The 22,996-nt window shown below is 44.0% G+C and overlaps 1 protein-coding gene across 4 annotated transcripts in view; it reads right to left on the bottom strand.

Moving 5' to 3' along the window:
* The window catches only part of Lats2 (large tumor suppressor kinase 2), a 77,101-nt gene that overhangs the window by 40,460 nt on the left and 13,645 nt on the right, over positions 1-22,996 (bottom strand). The window lies entirely within an intron of this gene.

Raw genomic sequence — 22,996 nt, 5'->3', positions numbered from 1 at the left:
ATCTCCCTTTTTCAGGGAAGTGGATATTAGGATTATCTTTTTGGAAAGATTGTTTTGTGATGAGATTGAGTTTAGAAAGACCTAACTTGTGCCATAACTGAGCATTTAGAGAGTCAGAAAACAAGTCATGGAGTCACCAGAGCCAAAACACGAACAGCTTCAATGTGATTCTGAAGAACAGATTTCTCCTCTTTGGGCTACAAGCCACCCTTGGCCACTGACACTAGGCTGAGTACACGGGAAGACGGGCTGCTCTTCAATTCCACACAGGCTGCCTGTAAAATGCTACCAAGGTCTCCATCTGAAAGAGTCACTCACTTGAGAACAGCACAAGGCCTACTTCATCCAGATCCACCTTTGGCCCTGACCTGTAGGCTTTTTAGAAAATTGTCACATACTCCTTTACTTGCTATTTATTTAGTGTTGATTAATTTTTTAGCTGTGGTCTTGCTACATTGCCCAGAGTAACCTGTAACTCCTGGGCTCAAGTGATCCTCCTGCCTCAGTATCCTCAATAGCTGGGACTACAGGTGTCCACCACAGTACCCAGTTTCTTTGCTTTTAAATGAGAAGCAGTTTTTTTTTTTTTTTTTTTTTTAATGATCTGGTTCTCTATAGCTTTCTGAGCCTCTGGGGTCTTTCATTGTTGGTGACAGTCAGCCTAGCATACCAAGAGAAAGGGACGATTGGGTGCAGATCGCAGTGGGCTCACTTCTCTACGATTATTTCAAAATGTTTCCAAGTAAATTAGAAGGTCTGGACAGCTCTAGGCTCATCTAAGAAGAAAGACGACAATCTTCTATATTTTCAAATTGTCCATAAAAGAACCAGGACACGATGTAATCTGGTAAAATGTACAAATATTTTAGTTAAAAAGCATGGTAGTGAAAACTGAAATTTCCTGACCATGTAGTTAAGTCTGTGTATTTTTCCAAAAAAGTTACAGTATAAATTTAAAATGGATACACATTGGGAGGGTTTTTCCTTCATTTGTTTTGTTTTGCTTTGTTTGAGTCAGGGTCTTTCTGGCCCAGCCTGGGCTCCTGGGCTACAGTGATCCAGTCTCAGCCTCTCAGGGAGTTTAACTTCAGTTCACATCATGGGAGACTCAGGATCCCTACAACAGAGCTCTTCGTTTCTTTCAAGACTTGCCTGAAACTACCAGCTGGAATGTCTTCTGTTGTTCTAAGCTGCTGACAGTGAAATCTTAGGGTATACCTCCCCAAATAGTACCCCAGTGTCCCCCTCCTGGGCAAGAGGCGAGCAATGCCCAGGCCACCTTGTACTGCATGGCCAACCCAGTCAGGGAGAGCACTAGTGTGTGGGCAAGAGAGAGACAAAGAGACAGAGAAACAGAGACGGATGAGGAGGATTTTAAACAAGGGGTCTGAAATCAATGTAATTTCTTTCTGAAATGATAAAAAGGATCACACACACCTAACTCCACCTACAGAATTCTCCACACCAGTTAACACTGAAGCTCTCCACTCCTTCCAACCTAGTTGTCATGCAAAACTCCTCACAACTGGAGAAAGGGTCCTTAGTAATGAGGACGGGACTGCCCTGAAATCCTAATAGTGCTGCCATCCCTGTGTGGTGATAGCAGACAGGGATTTTAAGTTCTTCTTAGCAACCCTATTTCTGCTGTAATGAGTCTGTATTGTTTATATATTCAGGAACTAAAGCCTTAGTGAAGACGCCACTGTCCATCCCTCCACAGCACACCCATGTCTGAACTCAGGTGCACTGCTGCTCTACCTAACCCTTTCCCCAACTTGCCCACAAGCCATTCCTGGCCTCCAATGTGCAGTGCTCAGCCTGAACCCACCATGTGGGCCATACCTAGTAACTTGCCACTCTGGAAACATGTAATAGAGATGTATTCCCAGGTCTGACATCAGAGACCTTTGCTTGCGGGGCTTCTTGTGCTCCCCCTGGGCAAGCCCTATAGACTTCAGTCAATCAGTATAAGCCTTAGCCCTACTGCCACACCCTCCTGGCACCCAAACAAACCCACTGGAACTGATGGCTTGGTCTTTAAGTACCAGGGCTGTGTATATACTACCGGCAGACTAATGTTGCCATGGCACTTGTTGGTTTATATACTGTCTGGCCCCCCACAGACTGCAGTAACACTTATTGAAAGCCTACCACTTTGTCGTCAGTCCAAGAAATGCATCTCTGTGGGCCCACTCTGTGTGAGGCAGCACTCTAGACAGCAGTGAACAAAACTGAGGAGCCTGTATCTTAATAGGACTAATAACAGAAATATAAATAAACATACAGGATGTTAGATGGTGACAGTGCTGTGGAGAAACGTGTGTTGGAGGAGGGACTACTATTTTATAAAGGATGAAGAATGTCCAAAGGCGACTTCTAATTGGGGACATCTGAGCAAAGACCTGAAGGCTTATGCAGGCAGTGGGAACAGTAAGTTACAGAGGGAGTGGGCCATGTTGAGTCTGTTCAGGAGGAGTGTGGAGTTCAGCGTGGATAAAACACAGCAGGGCAGAGATGGTGGGGCCCAACCAAAGTGAGGGAGACAGGCTTTGAAGTTACTTTACAACCGCAGGAAAAACCCTATTTTGGGTGAAAACGCAGCCCACATGCTCATGAAACGTCAGCACCAGCAACACAGGGCACCTAGAATGCTGGTCACAGTCCTGCAAACTGACTTCAGGAGTCACTCATGGGCAAGAACTCATCATACAAGCTTGCAGTGTTGGTGTTTCCTGGGTCACACGGAGAGCACCAGAGGTACTTCTGCTTTCAGAGCATCACTCCACTGGCTGGGGTGTGACCCAGTGGTGCTGTGGGTACTTGGCATGGGCAAGGCCTTGGGTTCTGTCCCAGCACCAAAAATAAGGAGTTGAATACATAAATAAAGAATGGCTCCAGCTGCTCTGAGAAGTTAGGTAGGAGGGGAGAGGAGGGTGCTGTTCTAGCAGGCTGGGGCAACCCCATAGGTGCACGGCTGTCCCTCTGCAGTCTACAGCCACCATGCTGACTTTGATGGTCTCCGAGGCACAGGTTCACATGGTCCTGCTGACACTCCTGTCTGGCCCTCTGATGGGCCCTTCCTGCCTGGCTCCCACTACTCCTGACCACAGACCTTGGGTCTCCTCCATGGAGCAGCACCCATCTGGGTAGTGCTGGCAGGATGACTGAAGACTGGGACCGAACCCAAGTCAGGAGCTGTGTCCATGGCCTCTCATTCTCAGAACCCTAAAAAGAGGCTATGCATGTCTTATCACAACCAGGAGACTGGGGCACAGAATGAATAGTCATTTCCCAGGCTCACACAGGCCATGGTAAAGTCCGAATTCAAAACCCAAATAGTCAGTCAATGTCAACTATTGTTAATAATCATGGAACTTCATTTTAAAACATGAGGGGCATTTTGTACCCATTAGAATGACAAACACTTAAAGTGTCTGACACAGCAAGGATAGAGAGGCCTGCATGGATCGCCTGAGGAGAGGAGTGCAAATTGGCCCGAACACACAGGGGAATACTTTGACAAAAACAACAAAATTAGAGATGCTCCCTCCTACACCCTGAAACCCCACTTCCGCTCTCCAATCGAGTTTCCCACATGAGCAGGAGGAGAAAGACAGAAGAATGCTCTGCACTTCTGTTTGCACAGGAGACTGGAAACCTAAATATCCATCAACAGGACGATGAAAAGATGCGCTGTGGTATAATTATTCAACACAACACAGTTCACCAACTGAAATGAGTTAGAGTCTCATCCGTCAACATGGATAAACTGCAGAAACATAACTTGCAAAATCCTATCGTATAGACTTAAAAAACACCACCACAAATGGGCAACAGCATGCCTGTCGAGTCACCATAGGAAACACGGGTGGGATGGAGCATCTCTGAAGAGGAGGGTGAGTGGGGGAGGCTGTGGAGAGCAGAGAGGCCCCAAAGCATGTGCACTGAGCATGTATTTTAAAAGTCTCTGAAATAAATGTGAATGAGAGAGTGTCACAACATTTCCTCTGCTTCCATAAATGTTTGCAACATCATCATCAGTCACCATCAAAAGCACCCAGCAATGAAACAAAGATCCAGGTTGCTGTCCATGATCCCACTCTTTCTTCAACAGTGCTGCTCCCTGACCTGTCAGCTCTTTGGGTCAGAAACGGAACTTGTGGCCATGGGGCTGGGCAAGTAGAACTGCTCAGTCATACCTGTTGAGCAATGAGTGAAAGAAGACAGGCAGGCATGGGTGTGTGCAAGTACAGAGCTTCCCTGCCCGGCTCCCCAACCATGTGTTCAGTTCGGGAAGGGAGAGGTGAGCACAGCTCCAGTCTGACTTGGGATCTTGGAGGACTTCACTCCATACTCAGTGACAGATTTGCCCTTGCACCTTCTCCTCTCAGCCACCCACGCCCTCTGTGCAGAAATCGTCCTTGCAAATTGTTTCTAATTCTTCGTTGGACAATTGGTCTCAAATGGTATTGAATCTTTGGGCCCAGAAAGGCATGTCTAAGAATTTATGCTTATCCTAGGTTCAATCTAAAATAGTTCATTAAAAGGATCTCTTAAGTTTTGGTTAATGTGAAAAATTATAAGCAATCTGAATGTTCCCAAAGAAGTGAAGGCCTGTCATCTTTCAGTTGAATACAATAGTTAAAAAAAAAAAAGTGCTAAAGAATAAAATTTAATGTTTACAAGCTAGTAAGTAAACAATAATAACAACAACAAAGTGGGTACAACATACCTGAGACTTCTGGTTAGAGTAGCACATTAGCACACCAAATCACAACCTCACTACTCATCGCAGCTCTTATATAACAGTCGCAGTAAAAAAGAAGAAATGTCACCACCTGTTAGGACAGGGGCACAAGTTGCAGAGGTGGCTGTTACCTCTGCCTCACAGAGGATGACACACCGGCACATGATGAGAAGATGGGCTGAGGCTGGGGAGGGGTCCCTGAGGGGTGCAGGCAGAGAGCCTTGGTCTTGGTCTCTGTCATCCACCTTGGTCCCTGAAGATACTGAGTTGGAGACTGCTACATATCAAGGGCAGGAATATAGCACGAATACAGCAGGATTAGGTGAGGTGTTCATACTAAATCATCTTTGGCCCTTCTACTCTCTTCCCTTCCATCCCCACCAGACCTGGTAGGTTGGAGGAGCTCTCTGAAAAACCTGAGGGCACCAGAGACAAGCATGCATGCACCGACATCTGTGGGTTCCCACAGGAGAGTCTGGCTTCCCACCTCAGTCCTTCAATCTTCCGGGCCACTCCATTCTCCTTCCAACTAGCCTTTAGTGCATCGCTCCCAAATGTGAACAGCTAAAAAGTCCTGGATTTTTGAGACAGTTTTCCAACACAAAGCCAAAACAAACCAATCAGAGGTTCCATACAACATGATTCTGTAAAATTAAAAATTAACATCATTAAAAAAATGCTGACAGAGGCTTATGTCAACACGGCAATGGTGACCAACTCACAGTGGTGGCGATGGGACAGTTTCTGCAGAAACATGCCCTCTGTCAATCATCTCAGACCAGGAGCCTCAACCTTTATGGCTTCCTATCCCTTCTTTCTTGGCCACTATTGTGAAATAGCTGCTCCTCTGCACTTGGCCTTCTCAAAGGCTCACATTGACTTCTGAAGAAGGCAAGTAGATGTTAACTTTTGGCTCAAGTCAGAATCTGTAGATCCACTGCTCCTCCAGGAGCTTTGGACATTCATGAAATCTACACCAACCTTTCCCTGCAAGCCATCACACTCATGACAGGAGACTCATGTTTTTAAACTTGTCACTGTGCCCACGGTGGCGGAGAGCCAGTAAATTAAAGATCAGAAAGCATACGTTACAAACCCTTGAAGCTGGCACATTTTTACTGAGAAACAGCTCTTCTGCATAGCCAAGTCTCCATGTGACAGGTAACTGTGAGGGGTTCTCAGATGCTCTGCTTAGCTCTAGGAATTTTAAACATTTACTGTGTGTTTCTTTTCTGGAAAAATCCAGGGTCTAGAAAATGCCAACTGCCCTTGTAGATAACAGAGTTCCAAAAAAGCGACAGGAAGCCAGGAGCCACGACTCACACTTACAATCCTAGCTACCTGGGAGATAGAGATCAGAAGGATCACAGTTCCAGGCCAGTCTGAGAAAAAAAAAACTCAACATAAAAAGGAACTGGTAGAGTGGCTCAAGTGGTCCCTGTCTAGCAACAGGAAGCCCTGTGTTAAAAAAACAAAACAAAACCCAGTACTGCAAAAAAAAAAAAAAAAAAAAGTGACAGAAAGCCGCATTTTTTATCACCATTTCACCAAGTGCCTCAACTCTTTGACAAGGAAATTTTCTGGCCAAATTTTCTACATAGTGGTGACTGATACCTTACGATTATTTTCTTAGAAGATTCACACTGTGGTTCTGTTGGATGGTCAGCAGAGCTCATGTTCTTAGCAGATTTGAAAAGAAATGGGCAGAATGAGGATACAGACCCAACAGAGCCAACGAAGGGCTGGGTTCCATGCCAGGCTTTTCCACTGTGTGACTCCCTTGGCAACCCTGCTGGCACCCTAGGAAGTAAACATTACCAGCCACATTCCAAAGACAAGAAAGCAAGATTAAATGCATTAGCAATCCACCCAAGCTTACAAAGAAAATAGGTACTGGGGTAGGGAGATGCTCAGATATTTATTAGGAAGCAACTAGTTAAGGCAGAAAGACCTTTCCAATTGAGAGACTTTATGATCTCAGCTGCAATATTTCATTCACTCAAAAGCATTCCTCAATAACCAAACAGCATAGTACTTTGTATTGGGTATACCCAGCATCGGCAGTGGATGGAAACTCTCTGCACATCGACACTCCATTCGGGTGCTTGCTGTTTAGGAGTGTCAGGTCAATTGGCCGCAAAAGCAGCAGAACAGGGCTGCTTTGTGGAGTGGTCAACAGCACTTGGGTTACAGAATGGTGATGGTCGTCCCAATCCTGGCTCAATATCTTAAAATTATTCCCATTTCTTGACTAATGTGCTTAAGAGAATACTAATTATCATGCCTAATAAAGTAAAATTTAATGTTGACTCATTCCAAAGTCCATGGAAAGAGTCCAGTTTTGTGTAGACAAGGAAAGGTAAGGCTAGGGTCACCTGGAGGGCTGCACTGGTGTATAGGTGTAAGGTCCTGGCCTTAATTTAAAGCCCTAATAGAGTTCCATTTTACTGGTGTCACTTCCATGTTTATGTTGGAATGGTTTGTTTGTTTACTCTCTGACATGCCCTTTTTCTTGTCCTTCCATCAAATTTATACAAACCATTTAAATATGCTGGACGCGATTAAAAGGCCAAATAATATAGGAAAACAGATCCAAAAAAGAGAGAAGGAAATACAGAAAGCCAATATCCAGAAATCCAATGGCATTCTTAACTCACAAGACTTTGCTTGTATTTACTAGGGAATTTTAGGAAAAACAATCATCACCAATTTCTCTCCAACAGCTAGAGGGCCACAAATGAGTTGTTTAAATCTTAGGCAGCCTTCTGGGCACGGGGATTTCCTCAAAGTTCCTTGCACCTGCAAAGGACTTAAGTGCATGTATCTAGGACTCCTGCCAGAAGTCGGAAGTCAGTGTGGTCACAGGGCTGATTCAGTTCACCTCTCAGCACCTGGAGAAGGCTGTCTTGAGCATGGTGCTTCCACCATGATATTGGGAAGGCAGCTCACACCTGCCCATGGAACAGACGACCTTGTCACACTAGCAAACCCCCAGGATATGACCACCACTGCTTTCAGGCAACCAAGACAACCACTGCCCACTGTGTTACAACCATGTGGCTATGCTACACAGACCAGAGATACACTTTTTAGTCTGTCACTGGACCACTCTGCTCTCTCTGGATCCATTTTATTACCTTTAAGATACTCATCAGTGGTGGGGTAGGTGACCATGAGTCTTTAAAAGTAAAAGGCGTCTCTTGATATGATATCAGAATTTATTTTAAGAGTTTGGGAGGAGAGGAGAAAGGAAGGGAGTCAAACAGAAAGGCCATGCATGGCTCATTGTTGAAGCTGGGCAATAAGTATGAAAGAGTTGGTTATTTCATCCTGCCTGCTTCTGAGTATGTTAAAAACTTTCCATAATTAAACCTTTTAAAAAGGACTTTCTGATATGCACATTTAAGGTTCCAGAGAAAACAAAACCCTTTTCCAAGTTCTCACTCCAATGTGCCTACTTTGTGGCTGTTCAAATGTTCGTTTCTCTCTATCATCAGTAGAAACTGCCCAAGCCTGGAGGCTGCAGGAGGCAGCACTCTCTCCTGATGTACTCCAAAGCGTGTGGCTGCCCCACCCTGACAGCGCTCAGGGCGACTTCCACAGGCCCCAGAAGCCAGCTGCTCCCTGCTCGGGTGCACACGCTATGCTGTCAGGGAAGACAGAACACCACACCTGGATAGTGGGATATGAAAAAAGCAACTTGGGAAGTAATAAACCTGAGGATTTAAGAGAAAATCAAAAGGTAGCAAGATTACAAAACAATGTGAATTCAGCTTTTTAAAAAACTGAAGGCATATATATCAAAACATGAATGCTAAAAATTTAACCCTAATGGTGGTTGTCTTTCAGTGGTAAGACTCTACAATGAACATGTGCTAACATTTTAATAACAATAAAAATAAAGTGACCATCAGTGATAACAACAGCTATCCTAAGTTGGCTGAGCCTTCAGTGAAGCAATTCTGGGCAGGTTTAGCATACCCCTCTACCAGCTCACCGAGACCATCCCAAGACTAGCACAGCGCTGTTCAGATGAAATATAACAGGACCATACAGGATTTACAATTGTTTTATACCCATATTTTAAAAAGAACAAAACACACTAGGAGAATTGGTGCTAAAATACAATTAAAGCCAGATATGGTGCCTCCCACCTGTAATTCCAGAACTTAGGAGGCAGAGGCAAGATTGTGAGTTCAAGGCTAGCCTGGGCTACATAGTGAGACCCTGTCTCAAAAATCCTAAATAGGGGCGTGTGGTGGCTCATGTCTATAATCCCAGCTACCCAGGAAGCAGAGATCAGGAGGATCATGGTTTGAGACCAGCCCAGGCAAAAAGTTAGCAAGACCCCATCTCAATCAATAAGCTGGGCAGGGAAATTGAGGTTCAGCCTGGCCTGGGCAAAAGTGCAGACCTCTATTTGAAAAATAACTGTAGCAGAAAGGGCTGGAGGTGTGGCTCAAGTGGCAAAGCGCCTGCCTAACAAGTGCAAGGCTCTAAATTCAAACCCCAATATGCCCCTTCCCCCCAAAGAAACCTCAAAGCCCTCTAAATAACTTTTTAAAATTACCTATATCATCCAAATATTATCATTTCAACAGGTAATCAATGCTTCAGTGCTGGCGATAGAATCTAGGGTCTCGCTGCATGCTAGACAAGTGCTCCATCACTGCACTACCCCTGCAGTCAGAGGTATTTTATATTCTTTTTTGTGCACCGCATTTTCCAAACTGGGCGTGTGTGGACAGCAGACCATGAGACGCGTACGAGAACTTGACCTGAGCACAGCCATGTCAAATAATCTGCAGGCTGGGATGGGCACAGCCCCCAGCTGCCGAAGAGAAGAGAGCAAAATGCATGTTGCTCTGCTTCCTTGTTTGCCGCTGTATATAATAAACTCGCTGGAGGTGGTGGAGGCAGTGGTGTGTCTCCACCAGAGCACCCAGCCCACCTGACCCCAGGTTTTTGCATGTTTGTCTTTTGTCCCTTCTCAGTCTCCTGTGGCTCCCAGCTAGGTTCCTGGGACGAGCTCACGCAGGTCGCATAACATACTGCATACCTCAGCTCAGGTGAGTGACACTGCCATGCTCCACAGCGACAGGTGGCTGAGGCAGTTCCAGTGGAGCACGCCACTCGTGTGAATACAGAGCCTGGTGGACCAAGGCTTCCAATGTCTTGTCTTGTTTTTTGATTCACAGACTTTTATTTAACAGTTCTTGTTCATTACGATAGGTATGACCTTGTGTCTTACCTACGTTATTACTCCTGATGAGTTTTTAAGTCACTTTTAATACAGTATAATTTATGGTCATTGGTGAGGAGATATTTGTGGGCATCAGGAATGGGGCCATTTACAGGAAGACCCACAAAAGTATCTTGAAAAAAAAAAAGGAATGAAGATGAGTGGAACCAGCTTGTTTGATAATGCTACATTTTGTTGTCTTCTTCCATACAGGATTGTTCAGATATTTCTCTTGGATCATGACACATGAGGCAGTATGGAATGAAACTCTGGTTTCCATTAGGTCTGGGCTCAAAATTATTAACCAATACAGGCTCAGGTCTTGACATTAACTGAGACATTGGATATCGACACTGTTCACATCCTTGTCTAGAATGGTTCTGAACCTATGCTAGTCAGCTTGTCGCAGAGCAAGAGTCTCCCACCCTCAGTATATAGGAAGAAAAAAGGTTATTACTGTAACCTCTCCTCTGATGCCAGGCTGGTGAAGTCTGAACTGCTTTCTTTGCCAGCTTTGACCCTCTGACTAGGACTGGAATAGGGCTTAGTCAAGGTTTTTTTGTTTTGTTTTTTAAGCTTGTTTTTTTATCTTGATTTTGCTTGACATTTTGGAAGACTTTCCATCATTCCTCCCCCTGTCCAAGAATTGACCTGATCCTTCTTAGGTCACCTCTGAAAGTAATGGCCTGCAAGTATGAGGCCCTGAGTTCAACTTCCAGTACTGCCAAAAGAAAAAAAAATCAAAAGAAACTTCAAAAACAAAAATTTTAAATTCCTGGGCATTACACAGCTAAGATGATGTGAAGAAGCTCTCGGTCAGACCTATTAGCATCAGTTGTGTTTAAATCATTGTGGGATCTGCTGAGTGTTCCCCTGCCCTTAATTTTGTGAAAATCTGCCTCCCAAAAAAGGTAAATGTATGATAATCCTCCCAAGCCAAAAAAGGGCATGCTATGTGCTTAATTGGAGTGACAGAGTGACAATTTGAGATCTGTTGAGAGGCACATGTTTAGCAGAAGTTGGGAGAGGTTATGGCACACATGAATCCAGCATTTGCAGAACAGCACTGGACTCTGTGCATCCTGAGCTTATGTGCCCCTCCATACTGAGGGTCCACTGTTCTTCCATTTCTCCTCTCCTTATTGCACCAGCTAGGACCTTCCACACAAGCTGAAAGTGGACACATCCATGATGTTTGGTTAAGCTTGCCTCTAAGGCACACAACAAAATTTGCCATCTTAACTATTTCATGATTAATCCACTCTGCTTAAGCCAACATCCGGTTCTACTAGTAGTCATTTCCTAGTGACTGACATACTTCCCGAATAAGGATCTCACTTTCCTGTGTCTCTGCATGTGCAGTAACGATGGATGAAAACTAGATGAGGAGGGAGATACCTGTAGCCACCCTGAGTGAGTCCCCTTGGGTTCTGAGGTTGGTAATAACATCATTAGATTCCAACTGCAGCACCAAAAACTGCTACCTCTGCTCTCAACCTGACACGCTATGGAACCTGATGATCAGATGAGGATACAGTGTGCTGGGGCTCACCCCTTTTATCATGTCTTACTTTAGGGATGGATCCCTTCCTCCTTTCCCATTAGTTTCCCCCTACTCTGTCCTCTGACTCTTTGAACCTTTACAAGTGCAGCTCCCTGCCACTAAAGCTACATATGGTTGAGGACACCCTGAGTTTAAAAATGCAGAAAACCCACAAGTCTGGTCCCACAAAGCTCTATCTTTGAAGCAGGTATTTCTCTCTGGTCTTTGCCTGCTTCCTCACTAGATCCCTGGTCTTGACACATGCACGGTTTAACTGTTAACTGTTAACCTGCTCAGGAATTTGGGTTTTACTCTTGCAATTCTCTCACTGCCAAGATTTCCCCCTTTAAATTTTGTGCTGTTTTATGGCCCCGAACTCTGGTTTCTGGCATCTTTACCCTTAAGTAAGGCTGAGGTTTTTCTTTCTTTCCCATACCTTTTTCTGCAGCGATGGGATTTAGATAAGGCCCTTAGGCTACAAGGCAACAAGTTCCCAATTTTTTAATATTTTCCCATTAGTTATTTTTAGATTAAAACCCTCCTATAACTTTGTCTGCTTTTGAACATTTTCCAGGATCTTTAAATATTTAATTTTTAAACATTTTAAATAATTTTTATAGTATGAGGGGTCCTTAACTTAAGCATTTAACTCCTCTGTCTTTAGTGGAAATACCTCCCATTGAATTTATCTGATGTATGAGAAAGAGTGTTAGAGCAGCCAAATGTTGAGAAAAGGGGTATCAGGTCTCAGTCCTCCCTGAATCTTCAATGCTTAGCACAGGGCATGGTGCCTAGAAGTGTTCAATAAATGTGCTGAAAAGATGGCAGAAAACGTGACATAAGGTTTGCTTATGGTTGGCCAGTTATTTACTATTGTGCAATGAAAGCTCGTTATTCTACCTCTAGCAGAAGTAACTTGTATGAAACAGTAAGAAGAATCCTGGAGTGATTTCACATCTAAAAATTGAGCCAAAGGAAAGTCACAGAACTACATTTAAAATTTATGAGCAAGGGGCTAGCTTAGTGGCTCAAGCATAAGAGTACCTGCCTAGCAAGAGTGAGGCCCTGAGTTCAAATCCCAGTGCTGCCAAAAAAATAAAAATAAAATTATAAGCAAGCACATTCACACGTTATTCATAGTGGCAAAAAAAACCCTGAAAACAATCTCCCCAAGCAGGGTCATTGTTACATGAATTCTGACAGATGTTAGATAACATCACGTAAAATGTGTTAGAATAATGTGTTTAATGATGTGAAGAAAACCTGTATATAGAAATGTTGAAGGGAAAAGAATGCAGGATACAAATGAGAAGTAGTCAGACTTAGATTTGATTCTTAGCTCAATGCTTAGTAACTTAGTAAATTCTAAGTTCTTAAATTCTAAGTTCTTAATTCTAGAACTTAATAAATTCTGTTTGCAAGTTAACCTAACCTTTCTCCATCTGTAAAACAGAAAAGATGACAGAGCCTTCCTGATAGCCTCATTAGGAAGACTAGGGTAGTAATCACTTAGTAAATGTTCAAAAATATTAATTTCACTTTAGAGTAATCACTTAGTAATTGTTCAAAAATATTAATTTCACTTTAGAGTAACTGCCATCAATGTTAGCCAAGTAATCACAAGAATGATGTTCATTATTATATGTAATGAAACATAAGTTTACTTTGTTGATATGACAATAGTATTGACCTCATATGTTGTCCTACGTTTTTTATCTCTTGTCTTTTAGGGAGATTTGTTTAAGTATTTAAGGGTGGCAAATGATGCGATGCCTGGTGTTTTTAAAACATCATACATATACGTTAAATCCCAGAGATAAGCGCAACAATAAAGTAAGTACACTGATCACTGCTAAAGCCAGCTGATGGATACATGGGGGTTTCACTATACTATTTTACTTTCTAAAACTCTCTGGAACAAAAATTTAACCACAACAAAAGAAGACACATTTACATAACCAAGTAACAGTGATTGTCTCTGGGCAGTGGGTTGATGGGTGCATTTCCCTATGTGAGAACGTCACAAAGTAATCAACGGGCGGGCAGGCAGGTGGGGACAGTCATCTCCTTCTCTCTAGTCCCCTGGGTCCCAAGAGGAGCTTCTTGCCCCAGTTGCTCCAGCTCTGCTGCTCACTTGCTGTGCAGTCTGACCCTGACACATCACCTCTCTGGGCCTCTGCTAACTACACTGTGGAGAGCCAGATTGGGCTGGATGGCCCCTAGGACCTGTGGAGACCTCACGGGGTTCCCTGGATGGAATGACACAAACAGGAACCCAGAAAGCAAGAGCCCAGCCTGCATGTGATTAAGTGGAAAGTGTGACTGTATGGCTAGGGGAGCACAGTCCAGTTGAGGTGACAGCATGAGGAAAGCCAAGGAAAAGAAAGTCAAACAGCTGGTGACAGGTGACATAAAAAGGCAGACTCAACTGAAGATGAGGGTAATAATAACGAAAAAATGAGGAGAAACAATGCAGCTAGCTAAGTAGGGATTGGATGGTAGGAGGACTGTGGGTAAGGACAAAGGGCTACTGCTGGTGTGCAGTAGTGGCTCAGCCTGTAATCCTAGCTACTCAAGAGGTAGAGATCAGGAGGATCATGGTTCAAAGCCAGCCTGGGCAAATAGTTCAAGAGACTCTATCTCGAAAATACCCATCACAAAAAGGGCTGGTAGAGTCACTGAAGTGGTAGAGTGCCTGCCTAGCGAGCCTGAGGCCCTGAGTTCAAATCCCAGTACAACAACAACAAAAAAAGCAGCAGCTTAGCTTACTGGAAGAATTACTGGGTCAGGGGACAACTCAGGAGGATTCAGGTGCAGAGCAGGTGCTTGCCGTGAGAAGACACAGATTTGAAAGTGACTTAGAAAAAAACAGCAGACATTAGGGAGGGTACCCATTAATACAATGACTGAAGTAGAGACTAGAGCTAAATACAAACCAAACATAAAGGCCTCACCATTTCTAATTAGGAACTATCCCGGACATTCTTGAGCCAGAGAAAGCATGAGGGAGAGAATAAGAGGCAGGGAAGGGGGGGAGAAACAGGGAGAAAAGGAGAGAGACAAGGCATGCTTTCCTGTCTAGGAAAGAAATCCTGAAACAATAGGAGAGACAGGAGAGGTGAGGGGTGTGTCTCTGCTGCCTGGTCAGTTCCTCGTCCTACAAGGGGTCTCAAAAGGCAAGAGATGCAAATATGGAAGACTGGAAACAATCACACCAAGATTTACTGACACATTCCCAGCTACAGGGGGCAGCCTCTTGCCCTAACATTTACCCTAAAATACCAGCTGAGCAAAGCCATGTGGCATGGAGACAGAAAGGGAAGGTGACAGAACCACCCACAGTATCCCTAAAGCCTCCCAAGTCACTCTGAGGTTGACAGTTGGCACAGGTTCCAATTGGTTCCACTCTGCTCTGCCACATTCTTGGGTCTCCTACATGCTGAATGCCCAGCTTTACAAGGCTCTTGCTGAATAAGAGCTTTGATAACCCAAATGAAATTTGTTCATGTTTATATCGAGCATTTCACCACTGGCTGGGGAAAAAGTTCACTATTAATCATTTACTTTCGTACAAAACCTTTATTTCTATCGCATGACTCATCATTCTTCTAATGTCATAACCAGCCAAATACACCTCAAACCCACAAGAGCAAACACACTGCCTGAGATCAAACAACTGTATTCATGAGTTCTGTGGGAAAGGGGAGCAGTACACCAGGGCTGGCAAGAGGACAACAATCATTATTTTGTAAAGTATGCCACATGCCCGAACCCAGCTCTCTGGCTACCTCACTGATGGCACTGGGTTTAGCCACCATCTCGTGTACCACTGTGCCCCAGCCACCATACAGATATCCTTTCTGGTCTGGAGGACAATTCATGAGGCAGGAATAATTATCATCCCAACAATTCAGAGAATCAGAAAGTAAGTCATTTGCCCTGGTGGCACACCCAGATAAAATGTGGCTCTACTGTGGTTTCCTAACAAAAGCCTCCTTCCCTTCCTTTTTTACTAACACAGCCTAGTTTTGGTAGGAGTGGCCAGGTGTCCAGCTAAAGTACCATTTCCAAGGTTTTTTGGCCCCTTAGGTGCTGACCAGTGGACTGGGGGAGAAGAGGGTAGGATCCCTAAGAAAGAGGCAGGGTCTGAGAGGTGGCTTTGATGCCCCTCTTCTGCCCATCGCTTGGCTGGCGGGGCACCATTTGGTGTAGGCAAAAATGGAAGCCACTTGTTAAGGATGGTAGAACAGAAAAAAGGAAGGCACCTGGGACTTGATGATACTGTAGGACCTCCACACCAACCACATCCTGCCCACTTCCAACTGTCCTTATCCTGCCTGTGTGGTCCCTCTGGATGGCTGCTACCAGCAGCTCCATTCAATTCTGCAGTGACATGGCCAGCAAGCTCAGTCAGTCCTCCCATACGTCCATCATCTCTGATACCAGAGCACCCACTCCTGACACAGAGAGGCTGGGTGCTGGGGCAGTGCTGAGGGACAGGGGAGTGATACCATGGGAAGAGAAGTATCCATTACTTCCTACACTATAGGAAAGACAGCAAGAACACTTGTCAAAATTCAAATCATCCAATAACAAGTCAATTAAAGAAAATCACAAATCAGAAAAATATAATTATGAAAACATCTCCCTTCCAAATACAGTAGACCCTTGGTATCTGCAGGCCTATGGTTCCAAGGAAACCACCATGAGGAAAAACCACACATGCTCTGAATACACATAATTCAGTGCCATGCAGAGGTACTGATTCATTTTGTCCATAATCTGCCAACTTCCACTAAAGACCTGCTGCCTTTCAACAAATCTCAAATTGTCACTTTGTCACTTCAATTAAGCACATTCACTTTTACCTTGCTTTTTGGGCACTATTTGCTTTTTCAGAGGCATATTTTCACAAAATTAAGAGCAGAGAAACACTCAGATCACACAACAATTTAAACACAAATGACAGTAACATGGGACTGACTGGGGGCTTCTCCAGATCTCTTCACCCACCTGCCGGCCTGGCGTTGGCTCTCTCCCACAAATCCACCAGGGCTGCAGATTCCAGTATGAACCTAGGACCTGCAGCACTTGCTGGGAAGAGAGGAAAGATACATTCCGCAAGAGTCCATTTTAACTGTACACATAATGAGAGCTCTCATTATAAGCAGTCAGCTATCTGCACCTTAGCAGTGGAGAACCATGTCCACGTTCTCTTGTCACCACACACCCACTACCACAGCAGAATGCAAAACAACTGGCAATGGCCGTTGGTCGGTTTTCTTAGTAGTGGTGATGATATGCATTGTTGGCAGGGATGGAAGTATAAATGCAGTGAAATAATGTTGAAAAAGCAAATGAGCAATACAAATAAAAACTGTAAAAATGCTCTTGTTCACCCTAGCAATTCCACTTCTGAATTTATTCTAAGGAAATTGGTGATACCCTATAGAGAAGGATGCTCGTTGCCAGCTCTTTGTGGTAAACCATGGGACATTTATTTGAACAATGGAGTACAATACTGCTCCTCAAAATCATGTATTAAAACAGCATTAGCTGTGAGTGGCTCAAGTGGTATGTACAGTACCTGCCTAGCAAGCATGAAGACCCAAGTTCAAACCTCAGTACAGGGGGGTAATTAAACAGCACAAAAATGTTTATGATGAAACATGTGCTCCTTGGCTTGCTCATAGAAGTTTCTGAGAGGGTGCTTAGTGTGAGTCCTAGATGGGGGGTTAGAACGAAGCTGCTTCATGGACTAAGTCCTACAGGGAAAGATGGATATCCAACAAAATGCACCACTCCCTGGAAACAAGCGCTGATAAATGCTATGAGAGGAAATGATGGGGAAATGAGAGCAGAGGGACCAGACTGGAGACTGAAAAGGCTTTTCTGAGCCACGGGCATGAAGCCAGCCTTCTAAGGGGGTGGGCATCATCCAGCAAAAGGGCAGGGGGCAGGGAAGTCTGAGACTGACAGGAAGTCCAGAGCAGGACAGTAGGGGTGGGTGTGGCCTGAGGCCACAGGCTCTGGAGCAACATCAAGGGTAATGGGAAGTTTCTAGCAGGGAAACAACCCCCTCTTCCCTTTTCACAAAGTGTTCCTCCGAAGAGGAGGCACTGTGCAGGGCAGGCCAGGGAGAAGGGGCAGGAGGGGTGACCGGTGGACACTACAATTGCAGGGAGAAGGCATGGAGGCCTGGACTCAGAGGGGCAGGACACAGTTTCAAAGACTATAGGAGGGAACAGATGGGGCTAGATAGGAGAGCAGTTGAGGAGCGGTGAGGAGGAAGCCCAGCCCAAGGATGGGGAAAGCACTGATCACAAATGAACATGTGTAATGTGACCCATTCTGTTATAAAAAATAGAGGTGCATCTATTACATCTATACACTGTTTAATAATATATTATACAATATTATATATATTATAAACATGTTTTTATTAGAAAAAGGTAGGCCAGTTTTAGACCCAAAATGTTGAGAGTACCATAATCTGGTCTGGGCTGGCAGAATTACAGGACACTGTATTTTCTTTTTATACATTTCTATGCTTTCTAAATTTATACTCTTTAATAACTACAGAAGACTTGACACAAATAGGTATGATCTGCTTGTGTCTTGTCAGAGTAATTTCATTTTTTTAAATATGTATACCTTTATATTTTTTCCGGTGCTGAGGATGGAGCCCAAGGCCTCATACATGCTAGGCAAGTGCTCTACCACTGACCTATTACCCCCCCACCCCGCCCCAAAGTAATTTAAAATCTACTTTTAAAAAGTATAGTTTACCATCTGACAGGAACAATGATTTGAAAGCCACTTAAAAAAAAAAAGAGGGGAAAAAGGCAAGGAACTGCTACACCCAAAGGCCATTGTGATACGATTTCCTGTTACATTACTGACATTCCTACTCTTAAGTATCTCTTTCTTCCTTCTCCCCTCCTGAACTACAGGACAGCATGAGTGTCCAGTCAGACCAAGAAGCGGCTCCCTTTCCAGAGGAAGGGAGGAAGAGAAAATGAACATGGTATCTAAATCTCCTTTACCTTTCTCATTAGCAAAATAGCTTTATTTCAGGAAAAGCATCCTGAGGCAGGATTCTGTCACCAAGACAAGGAACATTTCTTCTAGGTATTTTTCTATAGCTTTCTTGACTGTGTATCATTAGAACTAGACAAAATAACCACTGTAAGGAAAAGGTGCCTTTCAGTTTAGCATCTATTCCTGTGACTGACAACAGAGGGGAGAGCTTTTGCCTGGACTAGAACATGAAGTCACATCTGCTTTAGCAAACATGAACTGAGCACAGACTATGGAGGAGCAGTAGGGAGGCCTTCTGGGCCCACAGGGAAAACTCCCAGAATCCAGGCCTCAGAGGAGGGAAAGTAAGGCAAGAACACCACAGCCTGTCCTATAAGTTAGAAACAAGATGCTATGGAAATCTGAATAGGAACAGCCCACATCCAAGTGAAAGCCTCAGGAAGATCTGTGGTAAGAGAATCTGAGCTGAGCCTTAACAGACACTAGGATCCAGACAGGAAGATGGGGACGCAACATGGTCAGCCATGGTCAGCACAATGAAAGAGAAGGTTGCGCGACGTCTGAGGCAGTTGGGGAGCATGAGCCGAGGACCACAGCTGAGCCCAAAGTGAGGGGTATCAGGAGCTGAGAAGGGCGGTGCTCTGCCCAGCGAAATGAGGGGTGATCACCCACACCCCAATGGACATGAGGCAACGAGACGGGGAAGTCACAGAGGATGAGAATACAGAACTGGACAAGGCAGCAGTCTTCCATCAACGAGTCTACTGACAAACACAGGATTCGAAGCTCTGACTCCAGAGACCACTCAGGAATAATGTACTACACTCCCCTTCCCCCGCTGCCCCTAGAACTGTCATGTTCAACAGTACCCCACATGTAGGTCAACCTGTGTGTGCTCAGGTGGCCAGGACAGTCACCTGCTTGCCCCTCCCCACCCCCCGCCCCACTGTAGTTTCTACTCACACTAACGCCAACTAGAACCCATCTCACACGACTGCAAGTGCTGAGGACAATGTGCTGGCACTCACTTCTGGGTGAGGTCCACATGCCTCAGGAAACCTCGTCCCTTACAGTGCTATGCCAATAACTTATATGATGAGTGGAGAAACTTAATTTTTTCTGCTCTTTTTGGCTTAGAACACAGACTAACCAGTGGCTGTATCTCTTCTGCCTACTCGGTATACCGAAATGTTGGGGGGTGGGGGGGCAGAGAAGCTGGATTAAATAGGGATTAGAGAAATGACAATGGACACAGAAATCCAAGCCCAGAGCCACGGACTGTGTGTACATGCACCTGGGCAGACAGAGAGGGTGGCTCCAGGAACTGCTGGAAGCAGTTTCTCCCAAAACTGCTTTTTGGGAGGAAAAAAAATCATGCACTCATTCCTCAAGGGAGACAATTCTATCTCCTAGTCCTCACATCTGGCTGTTTCTCCTTGTCTTCCTCTCGGGGAGACAATCTGACTAAGTGCCCTTGGGTTCTCACTCTCACAGGATGCCAGGTGCCACAGAGCTGAGTGCAGGGAGCCAAACAATACCCCTGCACTCCCTACAAGGGCTGCTCGGCCTGTCAACCCACTGCAACTCAGTAAGAATACAAGTGGAAGAGAACTACTTTGCATATTAACTTCACTGCAAATCAGACTAGTGGTTTTTAAAACTCTGAAGAGGAAAACCTGGAAGTATGGGTATTTGAAACTACAAAAAAAAGATTAAAAGAAAAAGTGGAACCTAATGTTATAAGGGAGGAAAGTAAAAGCTAAATTTAAGTGACCACTATGCCAGTGACAAGATTCCAAGGCTACAAAACATGGCATTCAAATAATAAAGCATACTTCTCTTTCTATTTCCTTAAGGAATACTAGCCTGTTGGCATAATTTTCTTTTACCTATAGGAATTTTCGTGTCTTTATGTAATTTGTGTGCACAAGAGTCGTGAATATCCTATCCTTGGGCATGCACATTTTATCAGTAAACACAAAATACTCTGAAGTCTTTAACCTTTTCTAAATATTTTCACTTCAAAATGTTTTAATTTAAAATATATACATACACTAGTTATACATGTATGTACTTAATATGTGAAAATTTACTAGGCTGTAAGCTTATGTATACTTTTTTTTTTTTTAAGCAGCACTGAGGCTTGAACTACAGGCCTCATGCTTGCTAGGCAGACACTCTACCACTTGAGCCACTCTACCAACCATTTTTTGTGACAGGTTTTTTCAAGATTGGTTCTTGCAAACTATTTGCCCAGGCTGGCTTTGAACCACGATCCTCCTAATCTCTGTCTCCTGAGTAGCTAGGATTACAGGCATGAGCCACCAAAACCCAACTGAATTGTGTACTTCTTAGATGTAAATTTTACTTTACTAAAATGTTAAAAAGAAAACACCTGCTTACATAAACATTAAAGTAAATATTTAGGCCAAAGAAGATGGTGAAATATATATGTGTGTACATGCAATGAATAAGATACTACCTGTGGAGCCAGGTGTGGTGGCCAGCACCTGTAGTGCCAGTTACCCCACTACTCAGAAGGCTAAAACAGGAAGATCACTAGCAGGAGGATCACTTCAGCCAGGAGGTCAGGTCAACATGGGCAACATAACAAGACACTGAATCAAAAAAAGGGAAAAAAGAAAACGGTGCCCATGGGTACCTAAAAACCCATGGAAAAACATGGGGCTTATGATCACTCTGATGAAGACAGGGTTTAAAGAGAGGGCTTAACCTCAAAATACAGAAGAAAACTGCATCTAATACAAGAAGAAATGAGGGGAAAAGCTGCAAGGACAGTATTCTCTTTACCTGTTATGCTAGAAATCTAACAACCGCTTGATCCCAGACACAGGGCTCCGGAGGTCTTGTCCATCCTTCCCCCACAGTACTCGGGTTCATGCTGACTTTCCTACCAGAATTTTCTGAAAGCAAATGAACCCTTGTCTGAGTTGGAGGGTCAGGGTGGAGGTACAGCTGTTTTAAATTATAAAGTAACACCAGACACCAAACTGAATTATTTCAGGAACATTAAATATGGTAAGTGGAGCCCTGTCTGCTAGCAATTAACATAAATTAAATGTTGATGAGAACTTCACTGGTATCATGATCCTTAATTTTCCTGCATTTGTATTTTACCATATTAGAAATAGCACCAGCTTCATTATTTCCTATACTGTAATTATCTCTAATGGATTTTACCCTAATAAGATCCCACCTGTACTTTGGATTATTTGCTTGACTTGTTTCTTTCTCTCACAGCTGAAATACAACTGCAAAGAACACCTGGGCCGTGAATGCACTGTTTGCAACTGATTTACAGGCGAGTTTAAGCTATGCTGTTGACCTAAAAACCCCTCTGCAATCTCACTGCTACTCAGCTACTCACTGGCTCCCCAGGCCTGCTCCCTCCTGCATTGGGGGACAGCGCTCAGCAGCATGTTTCCCTTCATACTTTCACAAGGAGCAAGGTCATTCCTCTGCTGTCAGCCTCCACCGTTAAGGCACTCCACACCACCTCACTCCTGATCGTGAACCGCATGAAAGTGGTGCAACACAACAACGCTTGTTAGACACACGTTAATCCCAGGATATCCCCAAATGTCAAGGAAGCCCCTACTAAATAGCAGGATTTGTTTCACAGACATACCCCCTGAGAACTGTCAGTTCTCAGTTAAATTCTACAGTACTAAATTACAACAGGAGGACTAAGATTAGCCTTTTCCTATGACTGTGACACCAGTAATTAGATCACTTCTTAGAAAGTAGAAGTACTCACTCATCCTGATGTGCTGTGAACAAGAAATCTTATTTCTTTTCCAAGGCAGTGAAAATACTCACTTCCATTCATGAAGCTGCTTTTTAGGATGACTGACGGAAATAAAATACTGGCTTTCTTAAAGTCATTTCAGAACACAATTACATTTTTTTAACTACATTTATACCTGTTTGGATCCATTTGATATGATCCTGTCCCTCAACTTGGGTTTTAGTCAGGTATGTACACTCAGGGTTGTGTACACATGTATATGTACATATAGGTTGTATATTTATGTATAACAGGTGCCACCTCCATTAACACATCCTTTACACCTGAGGAGGGTACTACACCAAATATTCATGATTTTGCAGCTTTTCCTTTTCCAGTTTTTTTTTTCAATTTCCCTATATATAGTCATATCTCCTATAACAAAATGTACACTATTTTTTAAAATAGGAGAAAAGAGAGTCAGAGACACTTCTGCGGGGAGTAAAAAATGCACAAACCAAAAACACAATAAGGGAAAGCTCGTCTCTTCCCCATGACAGCTCAGAATCACCCCATATAAACCCTAAAGAAAGGGCGAGGTAGGAAAGGCAGCCTCATCTGCATCAGAGCAGAACTCGGGAGGGTGAGATAGCTCTGTGGTACAGGGCTTGCTTA

This window comes from Castor canadensis, chromosome 10 (assembly GCF_047511655.1).
Source record: "Castor canadensis chromosome 10, mCasCan1.hap1v2, whole genome shotgun sequence".
NCBI lineage: Eukaryota > Metazoa > Chordata > Mammalia > Rodentia > Castoridae > Castor > Castor canadensis.
This window is presented reverse-complemented; position numbering and strand designations above follow the sequence as displayed.